This window comes from Ochlerotatus camptorhynchus, unplaced genomic scaffold (genome assembly GCF_037179485.1).
Source record: "Ochlerotatus camptorhynchus isolate MF236.1 unplaced genomic scaffold, CSIRO-AGI_Acam_v1.1 ptg000232l, whole genome shotgun sequence".
Classification (NCBI taxonomy): Eukaryota; Metazoa; Arthropoda; class Insecta; order Diptera; family Culicidae; genus Ochlerotatus; species Ochlerotatus camptorhynchus.
In genome coordinates, this window is record NW_027040722.1 from 4,506,297 (window position 1) to 4,518,968 (window position 12,672).

Genomic DNA, 12,672 nt, shown 5'->3' on the forward strand with positions numbered 1-12,672 from the left:
TTGTTGATAAACGGCATCGTAAAACCCACCGACCGATTATAATATTATAATATAACATCCTACCACCACACACTCAACAGATGTTTATTTCTTTAATGTTCATATAAAATCAACACCAGGTAGATTAAATGGGCAACCAACAACGACAATGACCGTTTAGTATGGCGAAAAAAAAAAGAAGTCAGAAGCAGAACATATTATAACCACCCCGACGCGGGCGAACACATCAACAACGGCGGCGAAGGGTGTGCAAAAGGGAGAAGAGAAAATGAGAATGACAGCAAAATTTTAAATCCCCTGTAGGCAGGAGAGAGGGGTGGGCATTACATGCTGAAATGCGTTGAACACACCAACAAGGGGGAAGTCCACCGTAATAAGCGTAATGGACAATATTTAGCAAATCATACGATAACTCCCCCGGTTTTGGGCCCAGAGTGGCTTTGCTCGTAAGGGTTCAGGGAAGGTTATTTAGTTGATGAACTGCTAATTTTTTTTTTGCAAATGTTCAAGCCTTTTTTTCGTTGCAGATCTTTGTCTGCAGACGTCTGGATCTAATTCTCGGAAGGAAGCCTCTCGTGCGATTCAAGGTCTGTATAGGTGCAGCAGCAGCAGCAGCAGCAGAGACTGAGAACGCGCTCTGCATATAGCTTCGGGGTGCATAGAAACCGCCGTCGTCGCCACTGCCGAGGCACAAGTTACGAAATCCTCAACTGCAGCCGTTTTATGTAGGTCAATACTCTTTCAACCGTGAGCCATGCAGCACAACGCGCCTTGCCAGCTAAGCAAAGCACGCAGCGAGCTCACAATGCGATCCATTGCGCTGAGCTGAGTGACTCTCTGCTCTGTTCAATGAGAAGGTACTCTTCGGCAGTGCTCTAACTCCTCGTCGGCAGCATCGAAATCGCGCATAGTAGGTAAATAGTAGGCCGTGTCGCGACTTGCGGTGGCTTGGCGCACGGCTAATGGGAAAAGCAAAAAAAAACAACAAGAACAACAGTCATAAAACAAACGCTCAATCGTGTTTGGTTCTCCTCCTCGGTTGTGTTGTTGTTATTGCTCGTTCGCTCGTCGAGTGGCTCTAGAGCGGGAGGGTGGCAGGAGGAAATGCGCGAACTTGAACGGCGCGCGGCGGAAAATAATGAAGCGCGAGGAAGAAGTATGGAATATTGTTGCTTACTGCTACGGTTTGCGGCGGCCCAGTGCGATTTGAATCGCGTTACTCCGAGACTCTCTGATGTGGACCGAAAGTGTGGCGATGATGGTGAAGAGCGGTAGCGACACAGCCGGAGCTACGACGACGACGACGACGACGACGACGGGAAGGTCTTGTGGAATTGCGTCATAGATATTGTGCGGTTGATGCTGCCACGTCGTTGTTGAGGAACCGAACCATCATCATTTTCAATCATCATCATCGTCGTTATTGGATGGATCTAGATCGGAATGCAGCCTCGGAACACGGATGGTATTTCTTTTTAAAGTACTGTTTATTTTCCGCCTGTCTCGGAACGTAAACAAGTGCCAATCACCGACGACAGGCGGGCAAGTTTTTAGGAATTCTAAAAATATCCAATTTGAAATGCTTAAGTTGTATTCAAATATCAAAATTATCCCACATATGCTGAAAAAGTTCCAACTTTTTAAGTGTCCTATACAAAAATTAAAAAGTATTTGTTGAAAAATCTGTGATATTGAAATAAAATTAAAAAACAAGCAATAACTACAAGCAATTCAATCAATTGAAAAATGTTGATGGTTTCATTAGAAATTTATTGACTTTTATTTATATCCTAAAAATTTAATATAGGCAATCCTAATTAATGTTTCCTATTCAAAATAAGCAGCTATGGGAACGCAATGGTGGTAAGCCCGGCCCCTTAAGCATTAAGACTATTGTAAAATAAAAGACTAAAAGATTTGGTTATCTTTACTATGCAGAGTTCATCTATAGACAGTTTTTAATATAAATTCATTAGTAGCAACTATAGAATAGGTTATTTAGTTAATTACTGTTTATTACAAAAGAAGTGCCAAACATTTGCGTACTTAATACAGCGCGGGGTAAAACCATCATCCGTATGGAGTAAGACCGGCACTATTTACCAAACAAGCTTTTTGCTTTCTAAAATTGAATTAAATTATATGTTTGCGAGGCTTAGTGAATAATGATGGTATTAACCAGGGTTACTTCCACTCACTTGCTATAAAAAAAAGTTTTTCGGAATTATGAAATCATGAAATAGTATAATGCTAATTAGTACTTGTAAGTTACAAGAAGAGGTCATGAAGTATATGTTTGACACATAAAATCTGTCAATATTGCTTTTAGTGCGTCACAATCAGCGATTTTTCGACTCGTGAGCGCTCACTCTGAGTGAACGCTCACGAATCATAAGATCGCTGATTGTGACGCTCTGAAAGCGAAATTGACAGGTTTTATGAGTCAAACACATACTTTACACCCTCTTCTTGTTACTTACTAGTACAACATATCATTATAACATCTAATGATTGCATAATTCCGAAAAATATTTTTTTATAGCAAGTGAGTGGAAGCAACCCTGGATTAACGATGATTAAGAAAGCATTTATTAGAAACATTACACTTTAAACTGGAAATTATTCAGAATTCATCAGTGCCCCTCCGACTCTGGCTCGCTAACCTGTACTGCCTATAGTCGCATATGAGTCCCATATGTGTTTTCATCAATTTTTAGATAACAACGCTATCAACTATCAAATGGCATCTTCTTTTATATTATCTGATAAAACTATGGACTTTTATCATGCGAAATATGAAAACAACGTCAAGTCAGTTTGTCTCATCAAGCACAGTAATCGCATATCAGTCCCATCCTTAAGTTCAACTGTCCAGAGCTGAAGTGACAGTTCTGCTTTCAGAGTTGCTATATTTTTTCGATGATATAACAAAACATGCTAGCTTGATTGCAACTGATTTCAACTTGAATAAAATATTAATAATTTATTTTATAATTTTTCAAATATTTACATGGGAATCGCACTTTGTAGCTGCTAACTTTTTCCATATGGTATTGATACGGGATTATAGCATAGAGGTAACTCTAAGATTAGAAGGTCCCGAAGAAACGTGCTCAACTTTTTGGCTCAGCTCTGGTACTATCTTCGGTCCCAAGCTAATCGATGCACCCCTCGAAACATAGAAAAATCCACGAACCCTTAATTTTATCTGTCAAACTTTCATAGCGAATCAAAACAAACATAGTGTAGCACTAGAATTTCGATTAGAATGGGGTACGTTAATCGATTTGCTTGGGACCAATAGGCTAGTCAAGTAGTGAGTCAATTTAAAATCGTTAGTTCCCAACAAACAATTTAAGCTGCAGATTAGCTTATACAGCCAAAATTTGCCTTATGCAGCTAATTTTTGCCTGTATAAGCTAAGCTGCAGCTAAAATTGTTTGTTGGGTTTCCACCGGTTGATTCTATTATTATTTTTGCCTCACTCAGTACCAGAACAACGGTCCCAAGCAGTCCCAAGCTATTTCACTCACCCCTGCATGTTCTGCATGAATCCACACACCCCTGATGTTATCTGTCAAACTTTCATAGCAAATCAAAACAAACATAGTGTAGTAATAGAATTTCAACTAGAATAGGGTACGTTAATCGTTTGCTTGGGACCAATAGGCTACTAAAGTGGTGAGCCAATTTAAAATCGTTAGTTTCGTATTGATTGTTGATATTACTGCCTTGAGGAACACCAATATTAAACGTTCGTAAAGATCTTATTATTTACACGATAGGTACATATTGCTGCCTATTAGTTAAATATCTTCGAATAATGTCATTTACTATCCCTCGTATTCTATTGTTTGCAAAAGAATGCTATAGTTCAGCGCATCTAATGCCATTTTTAGGTCAATAAAGAAGCCATCAACAACGCACTTACTTTCAATCTTACTAGACACGAGCTCAACAAGTTCTACTATGGCTGTATAAATGCTACATCCCTTTCTGAAACCGTATTGAAGTTTGTAAAAAATATCAGATTGATTCAAAATATAACTAACCTATTAACCAACAATTTTTTTAAATACTTTACTGAAGACAGAAAGAGCAGATATAAGTCGAAAAATTACAGGGATCAGACGCGTCGCCGGATTTGAATATAGGAGCTACCTTTGCTATTTTGAGACATTCAGGATATATACCGTGTACGTCACTTCATTCACATTTGCAGGTCTCAGAAAGAAAGACCGTTCCAATCGAGTAACGTTGTTCAAAGGATTTAGATTATTTTTCGGTATTTTATCAGCAAGGTTGGTTCCAATTTGGGAAAAGAAATTATTGAAAATTTCACACACTTTTGAATTTTTAGATGTTTTTTATCCATTGATATTAAGCGCTAAACAAGACACTGGTTTTAAACGTCCAATAATCTCTTTTAAGATTTTCCACACACGACACCATTAGTGAAACTGCTCACTATAATACCAACCGGTGGAAACTAACAATTTTTAATTGGCTCACTGCTTGACTAGCCTATTGGTTCAATGTACATCTATAAGCGCACTCCATTCGAGTCAAAATTCTAGTTCTGCACTATGTTTGTTTTGATGCGCTATGAAAGTTTGAAAATTAAAATAAGGGTTCGTGGATTTTCCGAGGGGTGCATCGATTAGCTTGGGACCGAAGAGAGCACCAAGGCTGAGCTAAAAAGTTGAGCACGTTTCTTCGGGACCTTCTGATCTTAGAGTTACCTCTATCGATTTACTAACCTGCCCGTGTTTTGACGTAGGACTACGTCTGTGATTTCTATATGGGGGTACACTTTGTAAAAAACCAAAAATGGAACATGTAACAAAATTATGAAAGATTTTGAACATTAATAACTCAGCTGCCCCTGGTTCAAATTCAATAACGTTATCACCAATCGATCAGAAATATCTCTACGCATTAATAACAATGCTTCCAACTGATGATTTTCAACAAGAAAAAAGACTTTTGAAAAACTGGTAATGTCAAGCATTGTCCCATGTACAAATAAAAAGTGATAATTTTATCACTGTTTTCATGAAATAAACGTTCTTCCCAAACCCAGTCTTCATAATCGAGTACCACTTGGTTGCGCATTATTCTGCTTTAACCTGAAAAGATATAAAAGACCGCTGCTGTTTAGCCTCAACTAAACAGATCATTCATTCTTTGCTCAACTGTTGAGCTGTTCAGTCCGTAATTTCGCTCGAGATCTCTCTTTTGATTTTGTTTCGTTTTGTGCTGTCGCGTTGCGCCGTGGAAGTGTCGCCACCTTTTCGCGTTCTGGCAAGTTTTCTTGAACTTGCAAACACGAAACAAATGGTGCGCAAACGTGACAATGAGACAGTAGCGGGCCCTTCAAAGAAGGTGGTAATCAAGCCCAGCGCGTCGCAGGATGACGCCGGAAAACGAGTACTGCAAGCCAACCAGTATGCAGTACTCCCAGAAGAAAATGGCGATGGTGACGCCGTTCTCATTGCAAGAAAAGAGCGGATTCCCGCGCTTTTCACGCCGGTGAAGGATGTTGCCAAGCTAGGTGCCGAACTGGCAAAACACAAACTGCTGCCTCGCTTCATGCTTTGTTGCATTGGTACCAAAATCATGTGCTCCAGCCTGGAGGAGTACAAACAAATAGGATGTTTCCTGAAGGACAACAACGTGAACTTCTTCACGCATGATCTGCCATCGAGCAAGCCACTGAAGGTGGTTTTGCGTGGATTACCGTCGTTCGAGGCGGTTGGGCGCATTACAAACCCCAACATCGTGATGTTACGCAGTGTATGAACTGCCTTTCCTATGGACATGGCACCAAAAACTGCCATATGAAGACAAAATGCGGCAAGTGTGCTGGAACTCACTCAACTGCGTCCTGTGAGCAAGTTAATGACATCAAGCCAACGTGTGTCAACTGCGGTGGAAGCCACCAAGCCTCCAATCGCGGATGTCCCAAGCGAGTGGAGTTCAATAATATCCGTTGGAAGGCTACAATCAACAACCAGCTCGGTCGCCTCCGTAATCATCGTTCGCCTCCTGTACTCACGGAAGTCCAGTACCCAGCTCTCCAGCCCCGTCGACAAGTTCCGAACCTAGCCCCACCCGCTCAACAACCAACAAGCCAATCCTGCGAGTATTCAAATGGTTCCCAACAGTCGGACAGTTCAGCATCGTCTCGCTGCTGCTGCAGCCCGGCCAATTCCAGGTTCATCCACCACCCCTGGTTTATCATACGCTGGTGCTGTCTCAGGTGAACCTGTCGACGATGCTCTGTTTACCTCGGAGGAACTTGTGACGCTCGTGGCCGAGGTCATCATCATCATGCGCACCTGCCCGGGCTGAACGTCTTCCTTCCCGACTTTCGGCTCGTAAGGCTTGACCGCACCAGCTCCGGGGGAGAGGGAGTGGCCATCGCTGCGAGACGGAACATCAGCTGCCGGCTACTACCAAGCTTCCAGCTGAAAATTATCGAAGCTATCGGAGTTGAGGTGAGCACATCGCTTGGTCCAATCACCATCATCGCGGTCTACTGCCCCAAGCAAACCAACATTAGGGACGGCTCGGCCGCAGACCTCCGAAGAGACATCATCAAGCTAACACGACGGTGGCAAAATTTCGTCATCGCTGGCGACCTGAACGCCAAGCATCAAGCCTGGGGCAATAGTCGGCGAAACCAGAACGGCACAATCTTATACAACGATCTGCAGGAAGCCCACTACAACATCCTGTGTCCGGACACTCCCACCCGGTTGAGTCGATCTGGAGCTCATGCCACCATCGACATCTTCATCAGCAACATTGGCGATAACATCTCTCAACCTATCGCCTATCAGGAACTGAGCTCGGACCACTATCCAGTGGTGGCCGAAGTAGGTTCCTCGGCCAATATGTTTCAAGTTTCCCGGCGAAATCACCATTGTGTCTACTGGCAGCAGTACCAGCACTGTGTGGACACAGCAATCGACTACGACGTCCTACCGGAGTCGTTCGGTGTCTGCAAACCATCGAAGAGGCGATATCCCGTGCCAGGGAGCAACACGCACCAGCATCCAGACAGGTGAATCATACTCTGAACCTTGACAGCCCAACCAAAGATCTTATCAGGCCCCGTAACACCATTCGTAGGCAGTTCTAGCGTTCTGGGCTGCCCCATTTGAAGACCAATGTCAATAGGCTAACCAAAATTATCCAGGCAAGAAATAATAATTTTACCAACAAGATTCGCTCGCTTCCAGATTGTGGAAGATGACCAAAATTTTGAATAATAAGTCGAGACCGATCCCTCCACTTTCCTCTGTTGACCAGAACTCGGACCCATCCCTACTCATAACCCCAGTTGAAAAGGCCAATGCTCTTGGCCAAAATTTTGTGATTTCTCATAATCTTGGCCAAACCATGGTGAGCTCCCATGAGTCTGCCGTACTGGAGGCAATGTCTAGAGTCGCTAACACCCCCGTATTAGTGCATAATGATAGTAGAATATCGGCTGATGAGGTGATAGCAGTTATTAGAAGCACTAAACACGTGAAGGCTGCGGGTATGGATGGTGTAGTCAACCTCGAGTTGAAAAACTTGAGTATTGACTTCTTCAACCATTTTACCATTATCTTCAACAAATATTTGGAGCTTGGCTACTTCCCTGCATGCTGAAAGTTAACCAAAGTGATTCCAATACACAAGCCTGGCAAAGATCCTACTAGCGCCCCATCAGCCTCTTGTCCTCCATCTCGAAGCTATTCGAAAAGTTGATACTCAGCCGTCTGCTGGTGTTTTCAAATGATAATAACATCTTTCTCAAAAAGCAATTCGGGTTTAGGAAAGGCCACTCTACCATCCACCAACTCACATGGGTTACTAACATCATCAAGCGGAATAAGTCTAGTGTACAAGCTGCATCGATACAACTTTCCGATCTACCTCGTGAAGATAATCAAAAACTACTTGTCGGGCAGATCATTCCAGGTCTACTTGAACAATGTCCCCTCTGATACGTTCAACGTTGATGCAGGGGTCCCTCAGGGTAGCCTGCTTGGGCCTATCCTATTCAACATTTTCACGTCAGGCATTGCTTCCCTGCCGGGTGGTGATATCGTGTCAATCTTCGCAGATGACACCTCCATCATCTATAAGGGTGGAGTGATCCGTGCTCTGGTGAGTAAACTACAATAAGGCCTGGATTTTCTGTCCGACTATTTCAAGAGCTGGAAGATCTGTATCAATGCAGCTAAAACACAAACCATTCTGTTTCCACACTCGAATTCACCTCGGCTTGTTGCACCTGCTAACGTCAATATCCATCTTGATAGCACTCCCATTGAATGGTCGAGTGAAGTAGTCTACCTTCGTCTCACCCTCGATATCAAATTGCTATTCCGATCCCATGTTGACAAGACATCCACCAAGTGTAACATCTTGATCAGGTCGCTCTACCCTCTGATCAACAGGAAGTCCACCCTGTCCCTCAAAAACAAGCTTGCTGTCCACAAACAGATCAGATTCTGCTGACTATTGAGTACGGTATGCCAATCTGCGAGAGTTGTACCACCACCTAAAGCTTCAGAGAATCCAAAACAAGATCCTCAGAATGATCCTTAACAGTCCACCGCGAACTCGTAATTCTGAGATTCACCATCTGGACGGTGAAACAAACACTCGAGGAGCGAAAGACTTCCACGCTGGAACGGTTCAGAGTCACCTGTCTGCGATCAAACCACCAGATCATTCGTGATTTGGCAACCTAGTTTAAGTAGTTAGGTGCTGAAGTAGGTAGGTTATCAAAATAAAAGCCTCTACTAATTTTCGCTTTGGACGGCGTGGTGAGCAGGCAGCAGAAGCAGCAATAACAGCAGTAGGAAGGTGGTGGCAGGCTAGCTAGTTCACTCTTCTACCTAACAAGCAACAATTAATGTCTGATCTACGAGATGGGTTGAAGGTGTTCCTGGAAAATGAGTTGCTGTCACTTGCACTGAACACGTCAAGCGTAAGCGGCCATGGATGTCATTTACGCTTTGAAGGTTTCAGAGGTTCACCAACTTTGGCAACAAAACGGCCCTTTTCAGGACCAACAAGTTTATTGCAGTAAATAGTTGTAATAGAATTTATCTGTGCCTGTATGTCCATATTCAGAACCACAAGCTCAAGTGCAAGTGATTTTGATCGATTCTCTTCATCAACTTTCTCTTTGAAAAAAAAATACTACAAATTTAGTAAGCCTACAATTCAACAACGGAAAGAGTTGAGATAATAGATCGATTAAAATAACTAAATGCTTTCCACATTTGTTCCATCTACTAGCGGTCCTACGCCAAGCTTTCGTTCGTGCCCCTAGACACAGACCCTTCAACTTTTTTTTAGTCAAAGGAGCGAAGCGACTGGTAAGCGTCTAGAATGAGCCAAAAGCCAAAATCCTAATCACCTGAGTGGTGCGGAGTCGTTCACTTTCAGTTTCAAGTTATTTTGCTTGAAAAATACTCATGTTTTGCTTACATCCTCTCGTAAATCTTCTAAAATAATACATTACTAAAATGATTAATTTTGCCGTCTTGTTTAAAACAAATTACAAACGGAACGGGATTTAATTTTCATTTTGATTACTTGGACTGGCTCAACTCCAAGTAATTTTCTCAATTCATCTTTGATGTGATCCAGGGAATTACCACTGAACAGACGTTTCAAAACAACCTTGAACAGACGTTCAAATTTGGTGTCGTAAGTGGAAAATTGGTGTTGCTTCTCAGTAAGATACTTGAGAAGACGTTTGAATCCGTCCAAGGTTTCAGCCAGTACACGGCATTCACACCGACGACGGCCAATTTAAAGTGAAAACTTTAACTTCACGAAGTTCAAAAGTTCCGGGACCTTTTCCTTCTTGTCATTAAGCCGGGAATTTTTTAATGACCTTTGTCTGGATGATGGATCATTCTCATCATCCGTGAGCATATTAAATTGATTGCTCAAATAAATTTCATCAGAAGGTAAATCGAGAGATTGCCGTTTTCTTTTGCGTTTAGGTGCCATGGCGGCAGAAGAAAGTTTCTCCAAATCGACTTCGAAGGATCGGAGAGGAATTTTCCAAATCGATATCCAAGCAGGATTACCTTGGATATGGTCCAAACAAGGATCGAAGAGGAATAAGAAACAAACAAGGTAGAAAATATTCAGGCAATATTTACCACTGAGATGTGCTGTTTAAATTTATAGCGAATTCGTTTATTATCGGGGTTGGAACCAGTTCCAACCCAGTGCGAAACCGAACTTTTTGTCAGTGCGAACCTCAACCTGAGCTAGGTTTTAAAAACAAACGAGCAAACTGACGTATGTCAGAAAACAAGCAGACCCAATCCTGATACCCGATCCAGGTTGGAACTGAATAATAAACGAATTCGCTATTAGTGTCGCTTTAAGTAGCACTTCCTGCTGTAACAAGCAAATAGATCCGCACGGCAAGAGAGCACGATGCGGACTCGATGCAATATGTACATAGCTTTTCTCTATCCACCAGCCCAATGCATTGCCATTTCTATCATTCATCCAGCTGTGGTGTCCGAGCGGTTAAGGAGATGGACTTGAAATCCATTGGGTTCTACCCGCACAGGTTCGAATCCTGTCCACAGCGTCACTATGTTGCAATAGGCACATTTTTTATACGAGCGCAAGTATTCGTTTTAGCCTCCACCGATCAACTATTGGTAAGGAAACTGGCGACGCGTCTGACGAAGTTCTTATTTTTTTAGCTGCTGCCGGACAAGGTAAAATCCTGTTAGGTCAACGCATTCGCTCCGCACAGAACATTTATCCTTCGCATTTGCTGAATTTTGATATTTAAATACGCGTATTACTGCACGTTCACATGCACAACTGTCTACACCGACGCGATGGATGGGCTACCGACTCACACGAAAGCAAGTCAAGCGGGATGAAACTTTATTATTCAAGTCGTGTGCGCTTTTGGAAGCTGCGGAACACCGCACACGAGCGCCGGAGAAAAGTGCCATAAAGTGGATTTTTACAACCCTGAGAAGAGTCACAAATATTACACCTCCTACACGGCAAAATACCCGCCCGCAGCATCCGCATCGATGGGTCAGCAATGTTCTGCTGCCGGTCCGTTCGGATGGAACTGGAATCCATTCCGACGCCAATTAGTGCGAAGCTAGGAGGCCACCACCACCGTCCGAATAAGTTCTCTCTCAGCTGATGAGCGCTCACTCGCTCACTCACTCTCTTGGCTCTGCCCCGCAAAACTGGTTGCCTTGGTTTTGTACCTTTACCTGCCTTACCTACCTTACCTATTCGCACTTTATTACGCTTTGGCTGCCGGGCGACCTTTGTGGAATCTGTTTTTGTTTTCTTGCCGGACCAGACCGTAAAACACACCAGGCTGCACAGAGAGGGATAGAGAAAGAGACACGCAATCTATGAAATGCACACTCCAACCAACCAACTGACGTTGAATATGAAGCAAGCCTAGGTATGTAAGTAATGCCTACATAATCGCTGAGTGAGTGTACTGCCGATGATCCCTTGGTTGGTTGTTCTGGCATGTTGTTTAAGGAACTCAATCGAATAACAGAACTTTGTGTAAAGCCTAACCCGTCAAGCGAGGCTCGCAATATTACGGTATTTAGTATGATATTCTGATGGGAAGTGGAATTTTTCGGGAACATAGGGAAATACCCAGAGTTGAGTTTGAGTTTGAGTCTTCGAAACTATGTTGACAAGTAGACTGTTTTCGAGTATTTGTTCATTAAAGGCTGATCTCAAGTTAACATTAGACAAAATATTGAATGTGCTTTTGTCTTTAGTTTTCGAGGTTTAGTGTCTTCTGTGAAATTTTCAGCTTTACACTTCGAACATGATTTGTTAGTAGATTTATTTCTTTAGGCTCAATCGAATTAACTTTACAGAGTCAAGTTATCATTTGCGTTATACATACTTAATCTTAATCTTAAATCTAGAGTTACAGGAATTGAACCGAATACTCACTGATGATGTCTCGAGGTTAGTGGAGATTCACAATTTTATGGATGGGGAGAGGGAGAAGAAGATTTGATAAATGATTAAAGTTACAAATATTTCACTATTCCTAAAACATGAACTTATATCTATGCAACTTGATATCAGTATTCTAATTACACAATTATTACAACAAAAAAAAACGTTTACAAAAACTACACTTTCAAAATACAAACTAAACACAAGGTTCATCAAACTATAATCTAAGATTTTTTATATGGCTTTCTCAGTCTAGGGTAATCCAAACAGTTAGTTTTGTATTTCCCCATTTTTGGGGAATGCAAAACTAACTGATGGATTACCTTAGGCTGAGAAATGAATTCTACATACATACTAGTCGAAAAATCTAATTTAATCTAAGGTTAATATTCTTCAGAAAAACATATATGAGTTTCATAAACTCCAGATCGCGCATGAAATTAACTGAATATTAAAGATTGAAAAGACCTCATCAGCTTTTGTAAACAAAACATCTTGCGGCCTTTTTTCGTGGATCGAAGGTCACCTGTGCAAACCTGTGAAAGCTTCCGCTATCTGATAGCGTTGTTGGTATGCGTAGGTGAGCTCTGATTCACGAAAAAAGGCAACAAGATGTTTTGTTTACAAAAGCTGATGAGACCATTTCAACTGTTGATTTTGAATTAC

General features: G+C 42.1%; 1 non-coding gene across 1 annotated transcript; it reads left to right on the top strand.

Moving 5' to 3' along the window:
* Window positions 1-10,545: 10,545 nt before the first annotated feature.
* TRNAS-UGA (transfer RNA serine (anticodon UGA)) lies at window positions 10,546-10,627 on the top strand. The gene has a single exon. It is a non-coding gene; the product is annotated as a tRNA-Ser (tRNA).
* Window positions 10,628-12,672: the final 2,045 nt, after the last annotated feature.